General features: G+C 39.9%; 1 pseudogene; it reads left to right on the top strand.

The window, feature by feature from the left end:
- The first annotated feature begins 5,535 nt into the window (after window positions 1-5,535).
- On the top strand, window positions 5,536-6,633 carry LOC102912302 (endoplasmic reticulum-Golgi intermediate compartment protein 2 pseudogene; annotated as a pseudogene).
- Window positions 6,634-12,037: the final 5,404 nt, after the last annotated feature.

Below are 12,037 nucleotides of genomic sequence, written 5' to 3'. Positions count from 1 at the left end.
TGCTACTTGATACTGGGTGTATGGGGTCACCACAATATCTGGCTCCTTACCAAAAGTTTGAACACTGATCTTGATTCCCTTAAATATAATCTGAGCGACAGCCTGTGGATAAGGAGTGATGATTTTTGCTGGAGAAGCTGGGGAATGTACCCATAAAATAGGACCTGTTTGTCAAAACACTCCAGGAGGTGAATGAGTAAAACAAAATATCAAATACAATAAGGGAGAATTAAGATCTATATACTGTACGTGAGCCTGTTCCAGGGCCTCTTGCACACGTTGTAGGGCTACACGTCCTTCAGCTGTTAATTTACGGGGAGATGAAGGGTCAGGGTCGCCCTTTAAGACATCATACAAGGGGCGAAGCTGACCTGTTGGAATTTTTAAAGTGGGCCAAAGCCATTGAATATCTCCCAGAAAGGTTTGGAAATCATTAAGTGTGCGTAGCTGATCCATGCGCAGAGTAATCTTTTGTGGGCGTATGCCCGTGCGTAACAATTCATGACCTAAATAATGATAGGGAAAAGATACCTGTACCTTTTCTGGGGCTATCTGTAAATTAGCCAAGCTAAGAACCTCTTGTAAATAAGAAAAGGCATCAAAAGCAAGTTTTTTATCTTTAGCAGCCATTAATATATCATCCATATAGTGAATTATATAAACACCTGGAAAAGCTTTTCGAACTGGAGCTAGGGCCAAAGACACATAAATTTGACATATAGTAGGGCTATTGGCCATTCCTTGAGGCAATACCACCCACTGATATCTCTGATAAGGTTCCTTAAGATTTTCTGAAGGAACACTGAAAGCAAAGCGAGGACTGTCCTCGGGATGCAAAGGGATGGTGAAGAAACAATCCCTCAAGTCAACCACAATTAAGTGCCAATGCTTAGGAATTGCCACAGGGGCAGGCAGGCCAGGCTGTGTTGCTCCCATGAGAAGTATGGTTTTATTTACAGTTCTAAGATCCTGTAACAGCCTCCATTTTTCTGATTTCTTTTTAATAACAAATATAGGTGAGTTCCAAGGTGAAGTGGAAGGAATGATATGTCCAGCATCTAACTGCTCCTTAACCAATGCATACGCAGCCTCCAATTTTTCCTTAGCAAGGTGCCATTGCTCCACCCATACAGGGTCACCACTCTTCCAAGTGATTTTTATCGGTTGTATAATCGAAGGCTGTTGTGCAGTGACCTCTATGGAAAAGACCTTAATTCTCTAGTATCGCCAGGACCCCTAGTGACACAGTTTTTGTCTGCCGCAGGTTGCGGGTCTCCTTGCAACATTTTCCCTAAGCCTCTGCCCGGGCAGTAGCCCTGACTCTTCAGCATCTGTTGTACAGGCTGTGTAGTAAGCACCGCTCCCATGCCATCCAACACATCTCGTCCCCACAAGTTCACTGGAATGTCAGGTAGCACAAATGGTTGAAAAGTTCCTGTATGACCTTCCTCATCCTTCCAATGTAAAAGTAGTTTGTTCTGTAATGGCATCTGAGCTGTGCCGATACCTTTTGGTTAGAGGTAGAATTTTTAAGGGGCCAATTGGGATCTCAGGATTCTTGTGAAATTATAGATATATCCAGCACCAGAATCCAATAATCTTCCAATCTCAATCCCATATAATTTTATTTTTAATTTAGGCTGTTTATCATTGATAACTGTTTGTCAAAACACCTTTTTCCCTGTACTTCCAAAGCCTCCAGTTATACATATCGGCGCCATTTTGAATTTAAAATATGAAAGCAATAATAATTGAGCAATTCTATCACCAGCTTTTGTTTCTATGGTCCTTTTTACATATGCCAATTATAAAAGCATTAAACACAATCTCTATAGGATTTGAAAAGGTAAAACTTTAGGTAATACTTTTCAGTAGTATTTTATAAAATCTTAAAAAGAGGATCCTTTCTTATAAATTTCAAGTAACACATTAGCACAAATAGCCAATTATTAACAATGTGGACCAAACAATTTACCTGTATTTTATTTACTGGAAAAATAATTTTGTAACCTCTTTATCAGTAAGAGATTATTATTTATGGGTTTATCTTAGCAACATTATTTAATAAGCTAATAACCCAATTTATTCCAGGTGTTATATTTTTATAGAATTAAACCAAGAATTTCTAGAAAGCAACTTAAATTGCAGAGCCAAATTTTCAGTAATGATCAACAGACAAGACCATACCTAATATATAGTTCAAAATTGTGAATCCTCTTTCTTTAGTTTATCTACCATGAGGATCAAACATTCATCCAAACATTTATCAAGACAATCAAAAGAACAGAACATCCTTTATTCAAACAGCATTGACTTAGCATTCAGTGTCCTGACCAAAACCATATTTCACCAGAAATTAGGCCCCGTTTAAACTTTTAGCGCTAGTCCCTTCCCAGGCTCAGCTCGCTGGCTCTGCCCAGTGCTCAGGCTCTATTGCCAGCGCCTGCCTGGGCCGCATTCCTTTACGGCTTTGCCTCCCACCGGTGTGTACCTGTCCGCCCGCTGCTTCGGGCTCTCTTGAGCAAGCCTTTGTCCGCCACAGTCGCTGGGCACGCCCCGCACACACAAACTCACGTTTAAACTTCCTACTCCCATGAAGGGACTACCTAACAATGAGTTATTCCCACCATAAGGGAAAAACAGAAAAACATTTCCCACAAAGGGATCCTAAATATTGAATTATTCCCACTCTGAGGGAAAAATAAAAAACATTTGAAACAAAATTAAGCAAACAGACAGCAAAACTTCTAACCCCTGGGGTCGCTTGCTGTTCAGCCAGCAACAATGAGGCCTACCTGCCGATTCTTTGTAATTCAGATGCTGCCGCTCTGCACTGGCAGGGAGAAAAAACTCAAGAGTTTCCAGCTATCCTGAAAACTCTACAGTTGGAAAAAGTCTTTACATTCTCCATTACCACTGGGAAGAGGCTTCTCTCTTTCCTTCATCCTTCCTCTACAAGACCCAAATCTTTAGGCCTAGTTTCAAAAATTTTTCCCCTTTTTACCGGGAAAATCCTTTTTTTCTTAATTAAAACTTTTTCTCCCTTTTCTAACAGGAAATTTCATTTCCTTCCCTCTTCTCTATTGGGAAGATTTCCTTTTTCATTTAAAATCTTTAGCTGTCTTGCCCTTTCTTAACTTTGGTACCTTCCTGCTTCAACAGTCCAATTAACTGACTGTGAGCTAGCTGTACCTATTTCAATCCACTCTCACCTGTAAAATGCCGGCCGGCCTTCCAAGAGTGTCCGTCAGCTGGTCCTTCTTACTCAGATCTCGGTAGGAACCTCCATCTGTAGCAGTAACGCCCGCGTTACCAATACGCGTTCACCATGTCCGAGCGAAGGGCTGCGGATTAAAAAATAGAGACAAGAGACAGCGAGTCATTCGTACGTTTGGATGTCGAATGCCGTTTATTGAAAGAGGGAAGAAACCTTAAATACAGGCTTACAACACAAATGGAGGATCCCCTGAGGGCAGAAGTTCGCTACCAATGGTCTACATTCTAGACCCAAAGTTCTGCATTCTTGCATCTAAGTTGTTTACACCAAATACAGGATGCACCTAAGTTGTTTACACCATAAGCAGGATGTAGGAACAAAGAACCTCCGGTAAGCTCTCCGATGATCCTAAGGTGAGAAGGACACCGGCAGGGAATCTGAATAGGGAGGACACCTGGTCAGCAAGCAAGGCTGCAGCCACTCACAGTCGGGGGCCAGGGCCCATGGCGCTCACAGTCAAATAATAGCTGATTCTCAATGGAAACTTTGATACAAAGTGGAGTAACTACAGAAAACAGGAAAGTAAAAAGGGATCATATTAGGGAAGCAATAGAAATGGAAATAGCAGTATGCAAATTATTTGAATGGGAAAATGAAGGGGTTTTAATTAGGGAGAGGAAGAGTAACAAATACAGAAGGAGGGGGCTGGTGAAATAACTGTAAGGATGTCTGAAAAAAATCATAAAGAATCATTATCTATTTATCTAAAATTACATATCATACATACATACACATATACATATATACATACATGTATACTTTGTTATTCATTTTCCCATCCATGCTAATAATAATGGTTCACCCAAGAGCCAAAATACACACACACACACACACACACACACACACACACACACTCACACACACACATAAAACAAACACCAGGCATGAGAAGCCTCCTTTTGAGTTGTAGATGAGAGCTGTCCAAGAGACTCCCAAAATATTGTAGGCTATTGTTGCCCTTGATTGCCTCCCAGAGACTGAAGGTGAATCCGTATTACTGAAGACACCAACTTACTTCAGACACAGGACCTAGAAAATCAGAACTGGATCTGCCCTGAAAGCCTCCTCCCTGAGGAGCTTTTATGTTACCAGTAGGTGCCTTGCAAGCTTCTAAGAAAGGGAAGCAAACAGTAGTCCTCCCCTGCTATGCTGTCTGTGAACTACAACAAGGACCAGCATGACACAATAACCCTAAGGGTGCAGTAGTGGCATGCATAGCTTTGTGGTAACCAACAGCTCTCTAATTGGACTTAAGATCTTCTTAATAACAAGAGGGAAATCATGCCTGGTCCTGGAAACCTAACCAGTTACCCATGGCTAGTAAAGTCATAGATCTCAGAGGAGAACCTACAACCATCATGTTACTAAACCAGCATAATCTTTAACTATATCATAAATATTTGTCCTTTTCCCTACAGATAAATACAGATCTCACCCCTCATCAAGGAAACATCTCTTTGCAACAGGAGACCATTACAAAAGAAACTACAACCAATCAAAATTCAAAGAACAAGAGATTGTTTGATACCAGCCCCAACTGATCTGTCTACCACACAACTCCTGTGCCGAAGGCTTAGAGATCAGAGCAAAAGGGGAGTGGGCAGAAACATTGTAAGAATCAGAGGAATAGGAAGTTTGCTGTGAGGTTGTGTTTCCTAGAAATGCCAGAGAAGCTATATCTGTGAAGTCTCATCAACATGACTGCTAACATAAGACCTGAACAAGGATGACAAGGAACTGTAGGCAACCAGCAAATGCTGAAAGCAAGAGGAATTGTCTCCTCCCAGGAAGAGACCCACAGTTGGTTACCCAATACCAAATGGTTAGTCCTGAAATCATATACATATATACATACAAGTAACATGTTATAGACTGAGAAAGTTGAGTTTATATATTGTGTTATGTTATAAAACACAACAATGAAAGAAAAAGAGGCCATGAGTTTGAGAGAGATTGAAGGGGTCACACTGGAGGGGTTGGAGGGAAAAAAGGAAAGAGGAAAAATGATGTCATTATATTTTAATTTCAAAAAATAAAAAATTATTTTTTAAAAAAAGTAAAAGTATAATTCCATAAATAAAACTATAGGTATAAACAATCATAATGATCTGGGCTTCTGTGAAACATAGTGGCCAGCTGGGACAGTAGCACAAGGACCTATATGATGGAAGAAGAACACTGACTCCTGCAGATGGTTCTCTAACCTCTAAATGTGTGTCATGGCAAGTGTGTGCCCCACCCCAATAAACCATGACTATATGAAGGAAGAGGGAGGTTTTCCTGAAGATGAGGTGACTGAGTTGGGGGAGAAAAACAACTTAAGTTTGGTGAAGGAGTTGAATGCTGTTGCCAAGGTTCCTGACAACTTTGTAAAGATGTCAGCCAGTTGGGTGACAGTTTCTCTAATAGCATTTACCACTGTGGCTTTATTAACAATAATGGAATTCTCAGTGTATCGAAGTACAAATATGAAATAGACAAGGACTTTTCCAGCAAGTTGAGAATCAACATAGCTATGTCTGTTACCATGAAGTGCCAGTATGTTGGAGCAGATGTACTGGATTTAGCAGAGAAAATGGTTGCATCCACAGATGGTCTAGTTTACGGATCAGTAGTATTTGACCTTTCGTCACAGCAGAGAGCATGTTACAGCTGACTCAGAGTAGGCTGCAGAAGAGCATTCATTTCAATATGTGATATTCAAAAGTGCTTTTAAGGCACATCAACAGCACTCCCACCAAGGGAAGATGATTCATCACTCTCTCCAGATGCATGCAGAATCCATGGTCATCTGTACACCAATAACGCAGCAGGGAATTTTCACATAACTGTGAGCAAGGCAATCCCGCTTCCTCTAGGACATGCACATTGGGCAGCACTTGTCAACCATGATTCTTACAGTATTTCTCAGAGAATAGATCATTTTTCTTTTGGGGAGCTTGTTCCAGGAATTATTAAACCTTTGGACGAATCTGAAAAAAAAAATGGCTATAGGTGACAACCAGATGTTGAAATGTTTCATTGCAGCTGTGCCAAGAAAACCTACAAACATACAAGATTTCAGCAGACATCCATCAGTTCTCTGTGACAGAAAGAGAGCAAGTATGCTCCAGGTAACCATGGAGTCTCTGGAACATACATTAAATGCTATCTCAGTCCTCTCAGCTAGCAGCTCTTTGCCAGGCTTTGCAGATTCTGTTCAACAATAGGCATGTTACAGGGAACTGGAAAATTATAATAAAAATAATTTGTTGTCATTTCAGACTTGGATCCTTCGAGCTCATCTATTCTGTGCTGTTTGTTGATGACCACCGAGACAACCACTTATCTTTTTAGAAAATAATAGCACCTCCTGAGTGGAGAAAAAAACCTTTGCCTGAAACATAATACCTTCTAAATAATAAAATGTTGAACAATATATTCAAAAAAATATGAGAACCTGAAAATAAGCTTATTTTTAAAAGAAAGAAAAAAGAAAAAAAACAACAGACTGAAGTCCTGTCTCTGTTGTGTCTGTTACACAAGTCCCAGGAGAAATTATGCTGCTAATGGTGAGTCAGCCCAGGAAAGCGACTGGTGAACACTCATGGCAAATGGAAAGCAGAGCCTGGAGGCAGAAGTGAAGCCATATTTAAAGAAGGGGGTGTTGATGAATGCAAATGTATGCATATTTTTGTTTTTAGAAAATGATGTCAGAATAAAATGTGTAAAACATTTAAAAAAAATCACAATGAGAGTTGGGCAGTAGTGGCGCACGCCTTTAATCCCAGCACTTGGGAGGCAGAGGCAGGCAGATCTCCGTGAGTTTGAGGCAAGCCTGGGCTACAGAGTGAATTCCAGGAAAGGCGCAAAGCTACACAGAGAAACCCTGTCTCGGAAAAAAAAAAAAATCACAATAACTACATGGGTTGTACTGAAGAATAACAAGACCTGGTATTTTGATCCTTGAGACCTTATAAAAACATTTTCTGTTGACTCAGTAATCAATAGGTAACTTCTGTATGTTAGGTGCTATTAATGAATGCATGGGCTTTCAGGGAGTGAAGCAGGGAAAGACATCCCAAACAGAAATAGTAGTGTGTAAATAATAGAAATTACACAGACAATGTTTAGGGAGCCAGTTTCAGGGACTGCCATAGAAGATGCATGTGACAGATAGCCTTAAAAATACAGCAATTTGTGTTGGGGATTTAGCTCAGTGGTAGAGCGCTTGCCTAGTAAGTGCAAGGCCCTGGGTTTGGTCCTCAGCTCTGGAAAAAAAAATACAGCAATTTGGTACCATTTCAAAATAATCGTGTGCCTTTCTGAGAAGCCAGATTCACAAAAAGCAAAGAAAAGGTCTCACTTGAAGGTCTCTTATTAATCTGCTACAGCCTACTAAGAATTCTACATACACTCCAGATGGTTTGCCTCTCTGATCAACAAATGATAAACATATAGCCAGTTGACTTTACAGAAGATACAGCTAAATATTGAGACACATTTGTCCTACATTAAAATAAAACTCTCTCCAGTAACCTGAGTAAATCCTCCAGAAGAGAACAATTATCCTTCAAAAAATTTATGTGCTTCCCCTAAATAAGCACACACAAATATGGGCAATATCCACAGCTTAAAAGTTCAGCTGCAAATAGAAACCCAGCTTGCAGGGCTGGAGAGATGACTCAGCAGTTAAGAGGACTGGCTTCTCTGGACCCAGGGTCAATTCCCAGCAACCACATGGTGGCTCACAACCATCCCTAGTAGGATCTGATGCCCTTTTCTGACTTAAAGGTGTACATGCAGATAGAGCACTCATACATAAAATAAATAAATAAATAAATCTTTTTAAAAAAGAAAGAAACCCAGCTTGCTCCTTTCAAAAACATGCACATGGGCTGGTGACATGGTTTAGGCAGTAAACGTGACTGTTACCAAGCCTGATTGATCCCCAGAACCCATATGGTAGGAGACAACTGATTGATTGATGACTGATTGTTTGATTAAGTGCAATTAAAAATTAAAACATGTATACTTGCTAGTCTATATAGCTTCTCTCTGGAAGAAAAGAGGTAAGTTATGAGCATAATTTAATTTCTTTTTTTTTTTTTTTTCGAGACAGGGTTTCTCTGTGTAGCTTTGTGACTTTCCTGGAACTCACTCTGTAGACCAGGCTGGCCTCGAACTCACAGAAATCCGCCTGGCTCTGCCTCCCGAGTGCTGGGATTAAAGGCGTGTGCCACCACCGCCTGGCTTGAGCATAATTTAATTTCTACTAAGTCTGCTACACTCAATCCACTTATGCAGAGAACACTATGTGATCGGTATGTCATGGAGGCTTTTCCTGGTCATCAAAAGCGCTCTCAGTTCCCATTACAGAACAAGTAGGAAAGTGTAAAGGTGACGCAGTAACACAGCACTTCTCAACTTCATGTGTAAGTGTTTCTTTTTGGTTTTTTTGAGACAAGGTTTCTCTGTGTAACTCTGGCTATCCTGGAACTTGCTCTGTAGACCATGCAGGCTCTGAATTCAGAAGTTCCCCCTGCCTCTGCCTCAGGAACAATGGGATTAAGGCATGTGCCACCACACTGAGCTGTTACCTGTTTTCTTAAAGACTGCCATTGTGATTACAATTAGATGGAATCTGAATGTAATTTTCATTTGCATTTCCTGAATGTCTAGTGTGTTAGTTACTTTTCTTGTTGTTGGGACAAAATAGCTGAAAAAAACAATTTAAGGAAGGAAGGATTTATTCTGGCCCACAAATTGAAGATGTAGATTGAGGAAGGCGTGACAGCAAGAGTGTGAGGCAGCTAGTCACACTGAAACCCCAGTCAGGAAGCAGAGACATGCTCGTGCTCATGCAACCAGGACCCCAGTCCACAGAATGACGCCTCCCAGAGGTTACAGTGGGTCTATCCCTCTCAATTAGCCTAATCTAGATAATCCTTCACAGACATGCTCAGGGGCTTGTTTTCATGGTGATGTTAGACCCTGCCAAATTGATGATCAATCTTAACCATCACAGCTAGTGAGGTTGAACGCTTTTTTTTTTCATGTGTTTACTGGCCATTTGTATTTCATCCTTTGAGAACTATCTATTTACTTCATTGATTGAGTTGTTTGATTTATGTAGGTTTTTCCCCCATTCTTTATGTATTCCAGATATTAAGCCTCTGTCAGACGTACAGCTGGCAAAGAAATTCTCCCATTTTTCAGGTTGCCTTTTACTCAGTTGTTTCCTTTGCAGCATGAAACTTCCTTAATTTCATGAATCCTATTTGTCAATTGTTAGGCTCATTACCTGAGCAAGCAGAGTCCTATTCTGAAAATCCTTGCTTGTGCTTATATCTTGAAGTATTTTCCCTACTTTTTCTCGAGAGTTTTAGAGCTTAAAGTATTATATTATTGACTCTCATCTGCTTGGAGTGTTGGTTTTTGTATAGGCTAAGAGATAGGGATGTAGTTTCATTCTTCTTTATATGGATATCCAAATCTCCCAGCATCATTTGATGGAGAAACCGACCTTTCTCCAACGCATTTTTTTTTTACATCTTTATAATCAGTTGGCTCTGTTTGGATGGGTTTATACCATGGTCCTCCATTCAATTCCATATACCTACATGTCTCTTTTTGTGCCATTAGCATGCCACTTTGTTCCCATAGCCGTATAGTACAACTTGAAATCAGTTTGGGTGATATCTACAGCGTTGTTCTTTATGTTCAAATTGCTTTGACTCTCCAGACTCTTTTGTGCTTCCATCACTGTCCACCCATTCCTTTGAGACAGCCTCTCAAATTGAGCTTGCAGCTAGGCTGGTGACCAGCAAACCCCAGTGATCCTCCTGTCTCTGTCCCTAACAATGCTAAGGCTATGGACACATGCACAGCCATGCCTGGTTTTTTTTTTAAAGTATATGTTCTGAGGATTCAAGCTTAGGTCCTTTTCTCATTTATCAAGTGCTCCTACTCACTGAACCCTTTGTTTAAAAGATTTTTTTTTTTTTTTTGGTTTTTGGTTTTTCGAGACAGGGTTTTTCTGTGTAGCTTTGGAGCCTGTCCTGGAACTCGCTTTGTAGACCAGGCTGGTCTTGAACTCACAGAGATCCACCTGCCTCTGCCTCTCAAGTGCTGGGATTAAAAGTATGCGCCACCTGGCTGAAATAGACAAGTTTTTTTTTTTTTTAAATATAAAGTGCTCTGTCTGCAGGTATGCCTGCATGTCAGAAGAGGGCATCAGATCCCATTATAGATGGTTGAGAGCTGCTATGTTGTTGCTGGGAATTACTAAGATATTTTTAAGACAACTGCAAATGAGGTTGTTTTCTTGATTTAATTCCCAACATGTTTGTTATTTGTATATCTAGTGATTTTTGCGTGCTAATTTTGTATCCTGCCACTATGGTGAAAGTATTTGTCAGATCTAAGAGTTTTCCAATATAATCTACTATGTATAGAATCATATCATTGCACATAAGGATACTTTGACTTCTTCCTTTCCTGACTGTATCTCTCTTATTTCCTTAAGACTTCAGATAAGACATATTCAAGATATATATTGAAGAAAGTGGACACACTCACCTTATTCCTGACTTTAATGAAAAACACTTTTTCCCCATCAGTATAATGTTGATGATAGGTTTGCTGGTATAGCCTTTATTATGCTGAGATAGGTTTCTTCTATTCCTAGTTTCCTCAGGGCTTTTATCATAAAGGGATATTGGATTTTGTCAAAAGACTTTTCTGCATCAATTGAGATGATCATGTGATTTCTGTCCTTGATTAAAAATTGGGGACTGACAATATAGCTCAGTAGTAGAGTATATGCATATTGTATTATGTGCAAGGTCCTGGATTTAATCTCTAGTGTATTAAGACAAACTACTAAATATAAATCAGGAGTTGTGGCTGTAGCTCGGTTGGTCATGTGTTTGCTTAACATTCATGAAGCCCATGGGTTCAATCCCCAGCACCACATAAAATTAGGCATTGTGATACCAGCATTTTGGAGGTAGTGACAGGAGGATCAAAAATTCAAGGTCATCTTCAACTCCATAGTAAATTCAAGGTCAGCTTTGGCTATGTAGATATTTTGAATGAGAATATCCCCTATAGTCTAGAGCACTTAAATACTCTTTTTATGAAGCTACTATTACACTGACTCCAAAACCAGATAAAAACATCACCAAAAGAAAAAAAGGAAAGTTGGTGATGGCTAACCAGTCTCCCTGATGAACACAGATGCAAAATGCAAACTGAATTCAATAACATCACATCAAAGAGGCCGTCTATTGCAACCAAGCTGGATTCATTACAGAGATGGTTCAATATATTTTAGTAAAATCAATAAATGTTATCCAGCACATAGGCTAAAGGACAGAAATCACGTGATCATCTAAGTAGATGCAGAAAAGGCATTTGATAAAATTCAACATCTATAATAAAAAATATTTATGTGAGACACAATTTATTTACAAAACAAGGTAAAATTCAGCATCAAATATGCCATGTTTTATTGATACTCATGGGAGACCTGCCCTTTCTTAAACAGAAACAGAAGAGGAATGGATGGGAGGCGCAAGAACAGAGGGGGGTGGGGGAAGGACTGGGAGGAGAGGAGAGGAGGGGGAGAAAACTGTGGCTGGGATGTAGAATAAAAAAGTAAATACACCAGCCTGGACTACCAAGTGAGTTCCAGGAAAGGCGCAAAGCTACACAGAGAAACCCTGTCTCGAAAAACCAAAAAAAAAAAAAAAAAGTAAATACATTTTTAAATGAAGT

Source organism: Peromyscus maniculatus, chromosome X (assembly GCF_049852395.1).
Source record: "Peromyscus maniculatus bairdii isolate BWxNUB_F1_BW_parent chromosome X, HU_Pman_BW_mat_3.1, whole genome shotgun sequence".
Taxonomy (NCBI): domain Eukaryota; kingdom Metazoa; phylum Chordata; class Mammalia; order Rodentia; family Cricetidae; genus Peromyscus; species Peromyscus maniculatus.
The sequence above is the reverse complement of the archived record's forward strand: the minus strand, read 5'-3'. Positions and strand labels throughout refer to the sequence as shown.